This window comes from Ammospiza caudacuta, chromosome 5 (assembly GCF_027887145.1).
Source record: "Ammospiza caudacuta isolate bAmmCau1 chromosome 5, bAmmCau1.pri, whole genome shotgun sequence".
Classification (NCBI taxonomy): Eukaryota; Metazoa; Chordata; class Aves; order Passeriformes; family Passerellidae; genus Ammospiza; species Ammospiza caudacuta.
The window spans coordinates 48,508,903-48,521,796 of record NC_080597.1 but is presented as its reverse complement, the minus strand read 5'-3'; the positions used below and the strand labels follow the sequence as shown (position 1 = coordinate 48,521,796).

Here is a 12,894-nt window from a genome sequence, read left to right as displayed (position 1 = left end):
GGAATACTGGAGTATGGAGTCAAACAGGAGTAAAACTGAGCTATTTCCCCATCAGATCACTGCCTTATCACTGTGTTTTATACCAGAAGTAGCATACCTATCTGAGCATCAAGCTGACTGAGAGGTGCCTACAGAACCAACACAAAGGGAGGCACAACATGTGCAAACTTCCTTCAGAAACAAAAAGCTCTAATCACTCTCCACCATGAGTTTGAACAATGAATAAACTCTCAGTGTACTGGCCACTCCAGCCAAAGCAAGGATTCCATCTTTCTTCAAAGGCCAAGTCTTTAAAACTGAAGAGATGAAGTAACAAATTAAGACTCAACCCGCAGTTGACCTAGCATCCTCTAGGATGCAGATACGAAGGAGAGGTGTGATGTGACCACTGAGATACATGTGAAATATGTCAAAATTCTGCCCACAGTCCCTGTTACCTCCCATTTTTATGTCATTTGCTATTTTCATAGGAAGAAGTGTAAACTGGCTAAGAAAATAAACTGTGAGCTACAATAAAGTAAGGAATCTCTTTTCTGCGAATAATAATGTGTGGCTAGATGGACATACTCTTACCAAATATTTTGTGAAACCTATTCAAAGACAAACTTTTTAAAACCCTGAAACTTCCTCATCCATTGAGACCACTTTGTTCCACATTTCAAGGTGATAAAAATATTAGCGTGTGGGGAACACCTGCATAAACTACAAGATAAAGCGCAGTCACCCACATTTGGGTTTGAGTTGTGTTTTTCTTATACATGACTGGGGTATGTGGGATGCACTCTGGGTATTTTATTTACACGCTAAATAATTGTTTTAAAAATTTCTTTGGAATAGCTGTACAATTGTATAATGAGTGCATTGGTTTTTAAAAGCTTTACAGATCCTTGACAATACCTCATTAGAAATTTTTGCTATGATGAATCAATCTGATTTTCTATCAACAGTATCTCTAAACAGGCATCCCTGATGTACATTATCAGTATTTATGATGATAAAAACAACCAATACTCCTGCTGCAATATTGCAGCAAGTGTATATTTTGCTGCTTTATGCACCACAAATCAAGCCGTAAGTCTCTACTGGTTTAAAAAAAAATTCAACTCCACTATGAATTCCAAGATAATCATCTGAGTAGTTGTACTGCAGGACTGAGAAATGCCAAACCTGTACAATCTTCTGGTGCTCAGTGTGTTTCTTTCTAAATCAGTATAAACTCTGGCCTTTTTCTTGTGAGCAGCCAGGAGCCAGTGGGACCTCAGAGGTGTTTGAGAGATCAGAGGAAGATCAATGAAAATTATGTTACAGTACTGAGAAAAGGTTGGCTTGCAGTCTGTGTCTTATCTACTGCTAGTTGCTCAGAAAGCCACAGATAACTCAAGAAAAAGGAAAAGAAAAGAAGAAAGGACTGCAGCCTGGAAGTTCCCTTACCACTGGGGAATGTGCTGCCTGGCTGCCAGCTGGCCAGCCAGAACAGAAGTGACCCTGCTGAACACTGGGGATCACCAGGCCAGTACAACATAACCTGTGCTTGGCTAAAGCTCCAAACTCCAGAGAACCAACAGTGCATGCCCACTCAGTGGCTGAAGGAGAAGAGCTGCTGTCAAGATTTGATGTTAATCTTCACACTGGCTACTTAATAACGTTGCATTAAGACACTGGATGGCATACACTTCTTTGGGAAAGCAGAATGTATTTATCGGTGACGAGCTGGAGAAACAAGTGTTATTTAGGTCAAAGCAACAGATATGAGTTAAAGAAAGAGGAGCCTGTGCTCCTCTTTTCAGAAAAAAATATTTGTGAATCTGTAAGCCTCACAAGTGTAAGAGCAATACCACATTCACAAGTGGAATGCATTCAGATGAACTCCTTGATTATTCAGGAAAAACAAGCTGTGAATGTCACATCAATATTGGTAAAATGAAAACAAAATCAGCTTCTCTGTCTTTATTTGCAAACTAGCTGATGAATCCATAACACAAGAAGTATTACTTGGGATGAAATGCTTTATCTGATGTCAATAAACAAAGAAATACATTCTTCTGGGTTTTTTGGGACTGCATGCAAAATTGGAGTGGAGTTACATAAGAAAGCCTCATCAGAAGCATGTATGGAAGCACACTGCAGGTCTTGAAGAACGTCTTACTCCTCAAGACTGCATGCATTGGAACCATTGCTGCATCCATGCTGAAAAAGCCATCATTCCTTTCAGGATTTTGCAGCAAAGAAAGAAAATAAAAAACACTTCTCACCACTAATTTTTAGGCAAAAGACATCTTAAGCATGTGCCAGTCTGTTTCAGAATATAGATGTTTTTTATGCACAGAACTTTGTTTTAATTCTCACAGCTAATGCTGATTATTAATTCACATAGAAACCCGCTCTGTAATGGGACAAAATGTGACTGTTGCAACCCTGTTAAACAGGAAACGGCAGTAGAAATGTGTCTTACAAAGCAAAAGCACTGATTTAATGGAAAAATTTCTTGACATTTGGATAAAAAGATTTCTGTTTTCAAATAGGCATAGCATGGCTCAGGAAGTGCTGCAAAAGTATCTACAACTGAAATTATCTTATTAGTATGGGAAAAGCAGACAGAAATGATTTCCCCCTGTCCTATGGTGAAACCTTCTTGGATGAGTCATCTTGCAGCTGCTCAGTCAGAGGTGTAACCTGACAAGAGAAGAAAAACTGATTGAAGTTTTGCTTGGCCAGTGGCTATGGTCTATCAGTGGGCCATACGGAATATTAACAGTGATAATGAAATCCTGTTTGATGCTGTACTATAAAAGCATGGAAAATGAAATATTACCCTATAAAAGAAAGTTAGCAAAAGGCTTTATATTTTCACTTATGCCAGTCAGCCTTCTTATTTCCATATTTTGTTACCCATTTTTCAACTCAAAATTTTAAACTTTTGTTGCTGAGGCCTCATTCTAATAAAGTAGACACAAAATCAAAGGCATTTTGAAAGTAAGAGCTGTATATGCCTAGCTCCCCTTGACATGACATTTGCTCTCCCACATACCTTCCTTGTACCTCGGGATCACTCATTTCCTTAACTGTGCCAACAGTTTCAGCTATTGTACCCTTTTCTCTTGGGAACACTGAGAAAACTCTGCTCCCTGAAGAGTAAAGATCATTAGCAAATTATCCACTGGTACAAAAAGAAGAAAAGGAGAACTAACTGCCTGATTCATATTATTACGGAATTTCTGTATAATAGGACTTTTTGAAGACTGAAAGTGGTATAAAATTGCCAATTAGAAAGATAGCAGTTCTCTTTCAACCAGCAACAGGACCAAGCTCTAACGTAGTCAAGCTGCACTCCACAAAGAACCATGGCATGGGGGAGGGGTGTTGCTACCATTGTATATTACTCACTTCAAGACTTAAATGTTTATCATTAAATCCTCCTTTTAGAAAAGCCTGCACTCCCAAACTTAGAGAGACACAGAGCAAAACACAGTCCATAAATATGTTCTATCATAAACTGCTTTATCCAAGTCAATACAAACCAAAGTCCTTGCTCATCAAAAAGTCAACACCACAGATTGGAAGCTGTGTATATTTAGAACTTAGCTGTCTCCACACTGGAAGGTTTTCTGTGACAGAATAATATCTGGCACCTAGCTAAGATTGCCAATTAATAGAGATTCCCAATTGCATAATCTGTCCCAGTGCTAACTGGGTTTTGTCACTGGGTATGGCTACAGAGATTAATGAGCAGCCAACATCTCCCAAAATGTTCAGTCACTCCTGACTCAGCCTAAATTTGAGATCCCATTTCAATGGCAACAGCCTTTCCAGCCTAATGCTAACCTCCTGAGCCATCCACATCCCACCCCCATACACAGTATAAATAAAGTGCAAACAAACAACTGAAAGAAAAAATCATTTAAGCCACAGATCACTGAATAAGTGCTTTAGCAGACTTGGAAGCTGCTTAAACAGATAAATCTTCAATATTTGGGTTTTTTTCAAGGGTACATTTGGAACAGTCAGACTCCAATATGCCTTTGCATATGTCAATATAATTTCAAGGATATTATGTCTGGCTTGTATGTAAAAAGGTCATGTTTCAACTATTCAGATTTATGCTCAGATAAGAGAATATACAGCAGTATTAAGATGATGTCTGGGTTATCTAATTTTAGTAAATACATATGAACGGAGGAAAAGGCCTTATTCAATAGGACTAAATATAAGTTCACTGTACTACATGAAGTATCTGCTATCAAGGACTCAATTTTCTGGACTAGCCTTGATAAGGGTTCATCTCTGGTGCAAATTCTGAAGTCCCATCTCTTGCATTTGAGAACCAAAAAGTGTTTGTTTTGGTTTTCATGTGACAACAGATTAGTTCAATATACTGGAGTAGTATACTGGAGTAGTTCAATATACTGGAGCTATCTTACTGCTAAAACAAAACAGTAAGGATTTTGGGATTTCTATTCCACTACATTCTCATATACCATATGCATATAAATATCATAAAGAGGAATAAACCCCCCAAGAATACAGTGGCTAAGAATGCTGACATAATCCAGGAAGATATCAGTTATACCAGAAAACTTGAGTTGTTTGGAATTACTTTTAAATCTATTTTGTGAAGTTTGATCAACTCTTTTTTTTTTTTTTTGTAACACTGACTTCAAAAATAACTTTCTCCCTCTGTCAATCACAGTCCTAGAACCTGATTTTTGTTTACAGTCTCACTCTGATTTGTCACGTTTGAGGAACTCTTTAAAGATATGATATCACATCTTGAGTACTAGGACATTCTTTTCACTGTATGGGCTCTCACATCAAAGTTGTCATTAAACCATAGAATATTCTTGATTTTAATTACAATTTCATCCCAACATTTTATTCAGTTACAAGTTTAAATCATAAAGGGCAAGATTACGGATGGTCCGTGGGACACAGCAGGGAGAGGAGTCACCCACAATTCTACCCTACCATAACACAGCTCCATGAGCAGAACTTTCTCTACACAGCACTAGAAACACCAGTTATCTCAGATACAGCCTTCAGAGAAAAGTAAAGACTGTGGCACTTCCTCTCCCTGCTCCCCTCGATAATGAATAAGGCCCACCTTGGGGGAAAAAAAAATATTTGGAATGTCTTTGGAGTTACTGCTTCCATCTCAACACCTCCCAGATCTAGCAGAACTTCTGGTTAAGTCATCTTAAAATTGCTTTGACAGGTGGAGTCAGTGCTGCAGATGATATGTTCTTCACTAAAAATTTCCAACTGTCATGTTGCATGAAAAAATAGCTACTATTATAACAGGTCTTTTTTTTTTCATTTTAATCCCAGCAAGACCATGATTGCAGTTTATAAAGTACCCTGTCCATGGAAAACTAATTTAGTTACATTAATGAAAAGGAAGCAAAATGTGATTGAGAATGTAATACAGAATTATAGTTCATTAATTCTTCAAGTATGCAATTTTCCAGACTCCTGATCCCCCATTGATTTCTGCACACCCCCATAGGTCCTGCTAAATGCCAGGAAAAAAGAAATTCAATCGTGTTGGTATTTCATGTGTGGCAGTGGCAGTGCTCCAAAATTAGATAGAAATGTTATCAAAGGGAATTTTCCACTGACTGCTTCACCATGTGGCCCTGCTAACAATTCTTTGTTGTGAAAAATTGATCAATCACAGACCACACCAATAATTGAAACTATGCCTTCCATTGCACACCCAGTGTCATCAAAGGAAGTGTATTTGTAGCAAATACAAATTGAAATTCAGAGCACCTAATTGGCCATGAACTAGGCACATTCATGAATACTGTAAAATAAAAATAATTTATTTTTCAGCTCTATTGTGTGACACTGATTATGCCAATCCTCATTAGAAAGACTAGTAAAGAGGAATTGGGTCTCTATTTGTAGTTGTTGACAAATAGGTGGTTTTGCCTTCACTGAGTTCATCATTCTCAGTACAGCATTTCATGTCAACTGTAACATGCTTCTGTTTGCTCATTAGCCCTATCTTGAAAAAGAAAAGTACTTCTTTTCTCCAAGATAGCAAAATCACTTTTACATCTTGACACACCTGTTTCAGACACCAACTAGCATCTGAAAGTCACATCACTCCATCTGCACATGAGAACCAGGACTAACAAACACACTAGTGGCCAGCTGCTAAAGATGGGGAAAGGTTGCTGAGTTCTAAGCAAAAGGGAACTAACTTGAAAAGAGAAGAACTAGTTTTGCCAAATGTTACCTCTTTTCCAGTGGGTGTGAAGGAAGCCTTCACCTGCACAGTGTACCGACAAAAGGTCTTGGGTTTCCTCAAGTGAGGAGTCAAGACAGCCATAACCATGAGTTAGGATGTCTACACATGAAAGACTGATGCAACCAGCATATCCTCAGCCTTGTAAAAGGTTGTTTCAGATCAGCTCTGTTAAGAATTGCAGTAAATTCCCAAGCATTAAGTTCCCAAGCATAAGAGGTAAATTATGGAAAACAAACAAAAGAGCCCTCAAAGCAACTCAAACACAGCTTGGGGAACTAGGAATTGTTTTTGACACCCTGATTTGAGCTTGGTCTCCTGCCACAGTCCTCTACTCTTTGGTCAGGTTATTGCACATAGTATATGTGTGCTAAAGTTTAAGAAACTCTTTCACACATGTTCTTACCAGTGGTTTCTTACCAGGACTCTCAGTCCATAGACAACTAATTTGCATTGCTACTCCTGAACTGTCAAATCATGTAGAGATTGTTTTGTGCTGAAGTACAGAAAAAGGAAAAAAAACACACACATCATTCTTTCATGCTATAGCTGACAACAACTCATCAAGAAAACAATAAATATTCTCAATATAAATATGAAAAAGCTGTAGAAACAACTTAAAACTAAACTACTATTCCTTTGCTTGGGCTATAAACATATCATTGGCATGATATGTACACAGACTACAGACATCCTCATGCTGACAGCAAAAGAAAGAGCTCCATAGGGATACAGGACAATGACTGGCAGTGTTATAGATTTTAATTCCACTAATAGTTGAATGACTCATAATTCATGAGAGAGCTTACAGTGAGTGATGAAGGTCATCCCCATCTCCCTTATATAACAGAAGAAAATTCTATTATAACGCTGCCCAGCTGAACTATTCACATTCTATTTATAGCCCACTGTATTTTAAGAATGTAGTTGAAACTTTAGTTTTCATGTTTAATAAAGGACTTTTTTCCCCATAGCAAATAATAGCTAAGTAGTGGATGCATTTAGATTTTTTTAGAAATAACAAGAAAATCCTGTCTCCTTAGAGCTCTTTTGTAGTATTCTCTTTTCCCTGGTGTCTTTCTCCCCATTTTTTTTCTTAAGCTGCTACATATATGATTGGAGTTTTGCAACAAGCTAAAGAAAGATATAAAGAGAAAAAGGTAAGTGTCAGTATGTGACTCTTCAGCAAAGAAAAAATCTTTTGTGATTTAAAACTGTTGACACTGAGGAAGGAAAGAAATTATATGCACCCAAGAAACTGTGTCAGGCAAGGAATATGGAGAAAAAGACACAGAAGGATGAAGCAGCAAGGCACCTTCAGTTATAAAACTGAAAGGATGAGGTAAGCAGGGTTCATGCCTAAATCTAGAATGCACATTAAATTCAATATAGGTAGTTTTTGTTTAAATTCTGTCACAGATTTTCTTTGTGAATAGTTATAAATAAAAATGCAAAGCAAAAGAAAGCAAGTAAACATTCCAAGCTTCTAAAGTAGTCTCACTGCCATTTTTGAGCTTGTTTTTCATATCTGAGAAAAATTCAGGTGAGAACAGGGAGACTGACCTTTCTTTTAAACACTGCAGGCAGGCAAAAGTATCTGATCTGCAGAACCCTGGCTCACGTCTTTGCTTGCTGCAGATCTAATTCGTTTACTCTCAAAGACAAGTTTTAAACCTTTTTTTTTCTATATAATGAGATAGTCATTTTTGAATATGCCCTCCATGAAGGTCAAAGGGGTTTTTTTAGGTTTTACAAATTGACTGTACTTCCCACTGACAAACAATATGCTATAAACCCCACCATGTTTTCTCTCAGCTATTGACATATTTAACAGAGGGGCAAGGGGAGAAGAAATGAGATTACCTGCCACTGTCCTCATGGAAACTTTGTCACCTATTCAAATTTCCTTTTGTGGCGTGATCCCAAATCTGTAAAATGAGGAGAAAGTGGGGTACCATCTACCCCTTGCCCTTTCTCTCCCACCTGCTTTATTTGGTAGTAGAGATAGAGCACAGAAGTCACAAGGACACTCACTGATAGTAATTTTCCATATTGGGGCTCATGTTATTCAATGCCTTCATTAATGCCATGGATGCAGGGATCGAGTGCACCCTCAGCACGTTTGCAGGTGACACGGAGCTGAGCGGTGCAGTTGACACACCTGGAGCACAGGATGCCATCCAGAGGGACCTGGACAGGCCTGAGCAGTGGGGCCATGGGGATCTCATGGGGTTTGACAAGGCCAAGGGCAGGTGCTGCACCTGGGTTGGGGCAAACCCTGGTATGAGCACAGGCTGGGGATGGACAGATGGAGAGCAGCCCTGCTGAGAGGGGCTGGGGGGGCTGGGGGAGGAGAGGCTGGACATGACCCAGAGAGCCAAAGCTGGGCATGGCCCAGAAAGCTAAACACATCCTGGCTGCATCAAAACAGACATGACAGACAGTCAAGGGAGGTGATTCTGCCCCTCCTCTGCCCCTCTACTCCACTCTGGAGAGGTCTCACCCACAGTGCTGCAGCCAGCTATGGGGCACTCACCACAGGGAGGACATGGACCTGCTGGGGTGAGTCCAGAGGAGATCCAACAAGATCATTAGAGGGATGAAGCACTTCTCCTACGAGGAAAGGCTGAGAGAATTTGAATTGTTCAGCCAGGAAAAGAGAAGAGTTCAGGGTAACCTATTGTGGCCTTCCAGTACCTGAAGGGAACTTAAAGGAAAGACTGGACAAGACTATTTACAAAGAGCATGTAGTGACAGAACAAAGGGGAATGGCTTGAAAACTGAGAGTAGGTCTAAATCAGATGTTAGGAAGAAGTTATTTACTATGAGGGTGGTGCAGCTGGAAGAGGTTGCCCAGAGAAGCTGTGGATGCCCATTCCTGAAGGTGTTCAAGGCCAGGTTGGACAGAGCTCTGAGCAACCTGGTACAGGGAAGTGTCCCTGCCAACAGCAGAGGGGCTGGAACTGGATGCTCTTAAAGGTCCCTTCTAATTTCAACCATTCTATGTTTTTGAGATACTATGATTGAAGTCTTGCATTATTTGCTTCAGACAGATCTCACAATGTAAACCACAAATGTTTCTGTAGAAGTATAACAGTCCCCATACAGTTCTTCTGCTCTCTAAGGATGTTTGATTTTTACAGATACTTGCAATGCTAGTCTGATACAGCACCAGCACCCAGTAATTAACTTCACATTGTTATACATTCTCAAGGAAAATATTTGGAAAAAGGGAAGAGCAGGAAGTTGTTTTGTATACAAACACGAGTTTCAGAATCTCACAAAACAGCTTATCTACACCATTTATGCCAAGTTTGCAACACATCCATTGGCTGCACATGTCTATCTTTCTGTAGCCTTAATTAACACTTGGGACATTGTTAACATAGAGCATTCCTTGCAGGAAAGGCACATTCTCCAGGGGTTAGCTGAACACAGTTTCTGAGATTGCTAATCATGTTTTCTTTTTCTGTTTTAAACTTCCTCTTAATAGTAAATACAAAGACTTGGCTTTTACGGGAGCATAGTTAGCTGAAGTTTGCTGAAATTATTAATTATAATAACAACTGAACTGACAATAGTTTATTATTTGCTAGATTCTTATCAGTATTGAGGAATATACAGTATTCTCTTTTGAGCAACAGTCCTTTCTGATTCTAAAGTTGAACTGTAAATATCACAGACTCAGGTTTCTATGCTTATTTCTGAATAAAAACCTACAAATTTATTAATCTTTTCCATGAGGAAAAAAATCTTATGGAGAAGCGTTTCAGCAGAAACTCTGTGCTGCAGTTTCTGGTACTCTCTGCAAATGATCTTCCAAATTATTCTGAGCTGGAGAATAAACTTTAACCACTTTATGCCCTTCACACAAATGAACGGAGAATCTTCAGACAAGACAAAGGGAACACAAATGCTATGTTGAGTTTGCATGGTCAGGTTTTCTAAGGCAGAGAGGCTACAGCAGTGGCTGCTGTGAGAAGTTGTCTGAAGCTTTCCCCATGTCCAACAGAGACAACTCCAGCCCCCTCCAAGATGGACCTGCCACCGGCCAAGCCAAGCTGGGATAGTGTATTTAAGAAGGGGAAAAAGGTACAACACAGTTAGCTACTGTAGAGTTTATCAACAGAACAGAAGCTGGAAAGATGATGGTTCCTAACCTCATGATTTATGTAAGGCTTATCAAGAGGACTACGGGAACAAAAATACAGGAACCAAAAGCACTCTCTGCTCCAGAGCAGCCAAATGAGATTTTTCAGAAACGTTCTAGGAATATGAGATTTGACAGTACAAATTAGGCCTGTCTGCCTGGAACAGTCACGCTCTGTGAGTGAGGTTATTTCTCCCTATTTATCTCCAGTCGGGAGCAGATACAGATATTGTGCTCTATGCAGTACATCAGGAAACTACATTAACCAGAAGCATGTAAGCAGTGCAGAAGTCCAAATGCCTAGAATTACTGTTCTGAGAAACTATTTCTCTGAAACTGAGGCAAGTAAAAAAAAAATTTCCAAGTTCTGTCGCAGACATCTTTTATGAAACATCCTTTTCTTTAGGATTTTTCCTTCTGAGAAGCTAAGAAGCCTCAGAGACAAAATGTAAACAATGGTTATCTGCTGCTGTGGAATGCAACAGGTGGGTCCGTGATTGGTCTCGTGTGGATGTTTTGATTTAGTGACCACTCATGGCAGAGCTGCTCTCGGTCTCTGCCAAGACATAGATCTTTGTTATCATTCTTTTCGATTCTATTCTTAGCTTAGCTAAGAGGAAACCTTTGCTTCTGAGGAAACCTTTTCTTTCTATTTCTTTTTAGTATAGTTATAATGTAATATATATGTAATAAAATAATAAATTAAGCCTTCCGAACATGGAGTCAACATTGTCGTCTCTCCCTTCACCTGAAAACCCCTGTGACCACGGTCACAAAGTTCTGAAAGGACTTGGTGGCACCACCAAGATATTGGATTTCATAGCTCATGGAAGCCCAGTTCTGTAATTTAGTCATTGCTCTTATGCACATACAGTGCCTAAGTAGCTACTACATACAATGGCTCAGAAGGTAAAATTTAACAGTTTTCACCCTGGGCAACACAAAAAGTATAGTAAAGTGACTGTGCAAATTACTGTGTTGATTTTAGCCTACTCCTTACAAGTTCTTGTTTACATTTCAAAAGTCACCTTATATTTTGAAAGCATTAAAAAAATTTACAACCACAAGGAAAACAGCAACATTACCCCTCAGATGACTGGTACATCTATATGGCTTTGTAAGGAAATACCTCATACAGCCATATCCTGCTAACCTCTCCACAAGTCACCCAAAAAATTCTACCTGAGGATGCTTATTTCAAATTGCATAACTGTAGTTCAGTGATATGACTGCAGAACACAAATTATACATTCAAAATTCATTATTAAGGTTCCTGGAAATTTATCATAGTGACATATTAGTGTAAGTTAGAACTAGCCACTATGCTTAAAGAAGACACAGGAGCTGGTGTTATAGGATTCTTCCCATAAGTTTGCTCATGATTGTACTACCTGCTTTTCCTATGGGCAACACTAAACACACTAGTTATGTGCATTGCCCCAATAAACCAAGGCTAGCTCAAACACTGTTCTAGCTTCTGAAATTAGTAGCTGACATGCAACATAGCCATCTTTGAGAAGGGCAAGACTGTAACGCAGACTACTCATTACTCAGCCTGTGCAAGCTGAGGATTGACTTTATGTAGCAGAGATGCAATTTATAAAGCATGTTTCAACATCCTCAGCAAAATCATTACATTATTTTTAGCAGCTGGGCCCTGTCTCTTTCTGCTGAAATGGAAACCACAGAGGATATTATTAAATGAAGCGTAATTCAGAAGTGTTTCCATTTCAGAGATTCAGCTCCCAAGGATAAAAAACACATTTAGATATTTACTGTTACAGTTTAAGTTAAGCCTGTTTAAACAGGACATTGAGATCTCTGCGTTTTCATCTACATTCAAGCTACGGCTGGAAAGCTGAAACCTCTGAACCCAACATGCCAAATATCCAAATTTCAACAGGGCAGGAAGCTAGGAGACTTGCCAAGGAAATGGAGAGCACTTGGAAGTACTCAAAGAAGAAAGATGGCAGTGATTCCCCAAGGCTATGGCAACTAAGTCCAGCAATGAGCTGGACATGTAGTAAACTGGATCTCAACTACTTGCAAGGCACAATTGAGTTTCTTTGGGCTCTGTCCAGGGCAATTTTTGGGTTTGGTTTTATTTTTATTTTTTTATGCACCAAAGGAAAAGCTTATAATAGCTCACAAACTTTGAAAATTACTGTCATTGAAATGCAAGACTTTCAGTGACTCCAAAGGCCTGACTTTCAGAACATAATGAATTCCTATGGCACACTGGCATCTATTAAAAGGTTTTATGCCACAAATCATGCTTAAGAACTATTTGTTTGCAGAAGTTTTTTCCAGACTCTATAGAGTAGCTCAACTTCCTCTTAGCTCCATGAATTCAAGTCAGATCTTAATGCAAATAAAATATTCCCTGACTAAAGTATCCTCTAACTTCTAAGTTTCAAACTTAGGAGCCCAAAACCAGGAACCTGAATACTCAAGACACCAAATTCCAAACAAGTCCAGTGGACTGTGAAAACAAATG

At 39.1% G+C, this 12,894-nt stretch overlaps 1 protein-coding gene across 2 annotated transcripts in view; it reads right to left on the bottom strand.

The window, feature by feature from the left end:
• NELL2 (neural EGFL like 2) overlaps positions 1-12,894 on the bottom strand; it is a 135,301-nt gene that overhangs the window by 17,104 nt on the left and 105,303 nt on the right. The window lies entirely within an intron of this gene.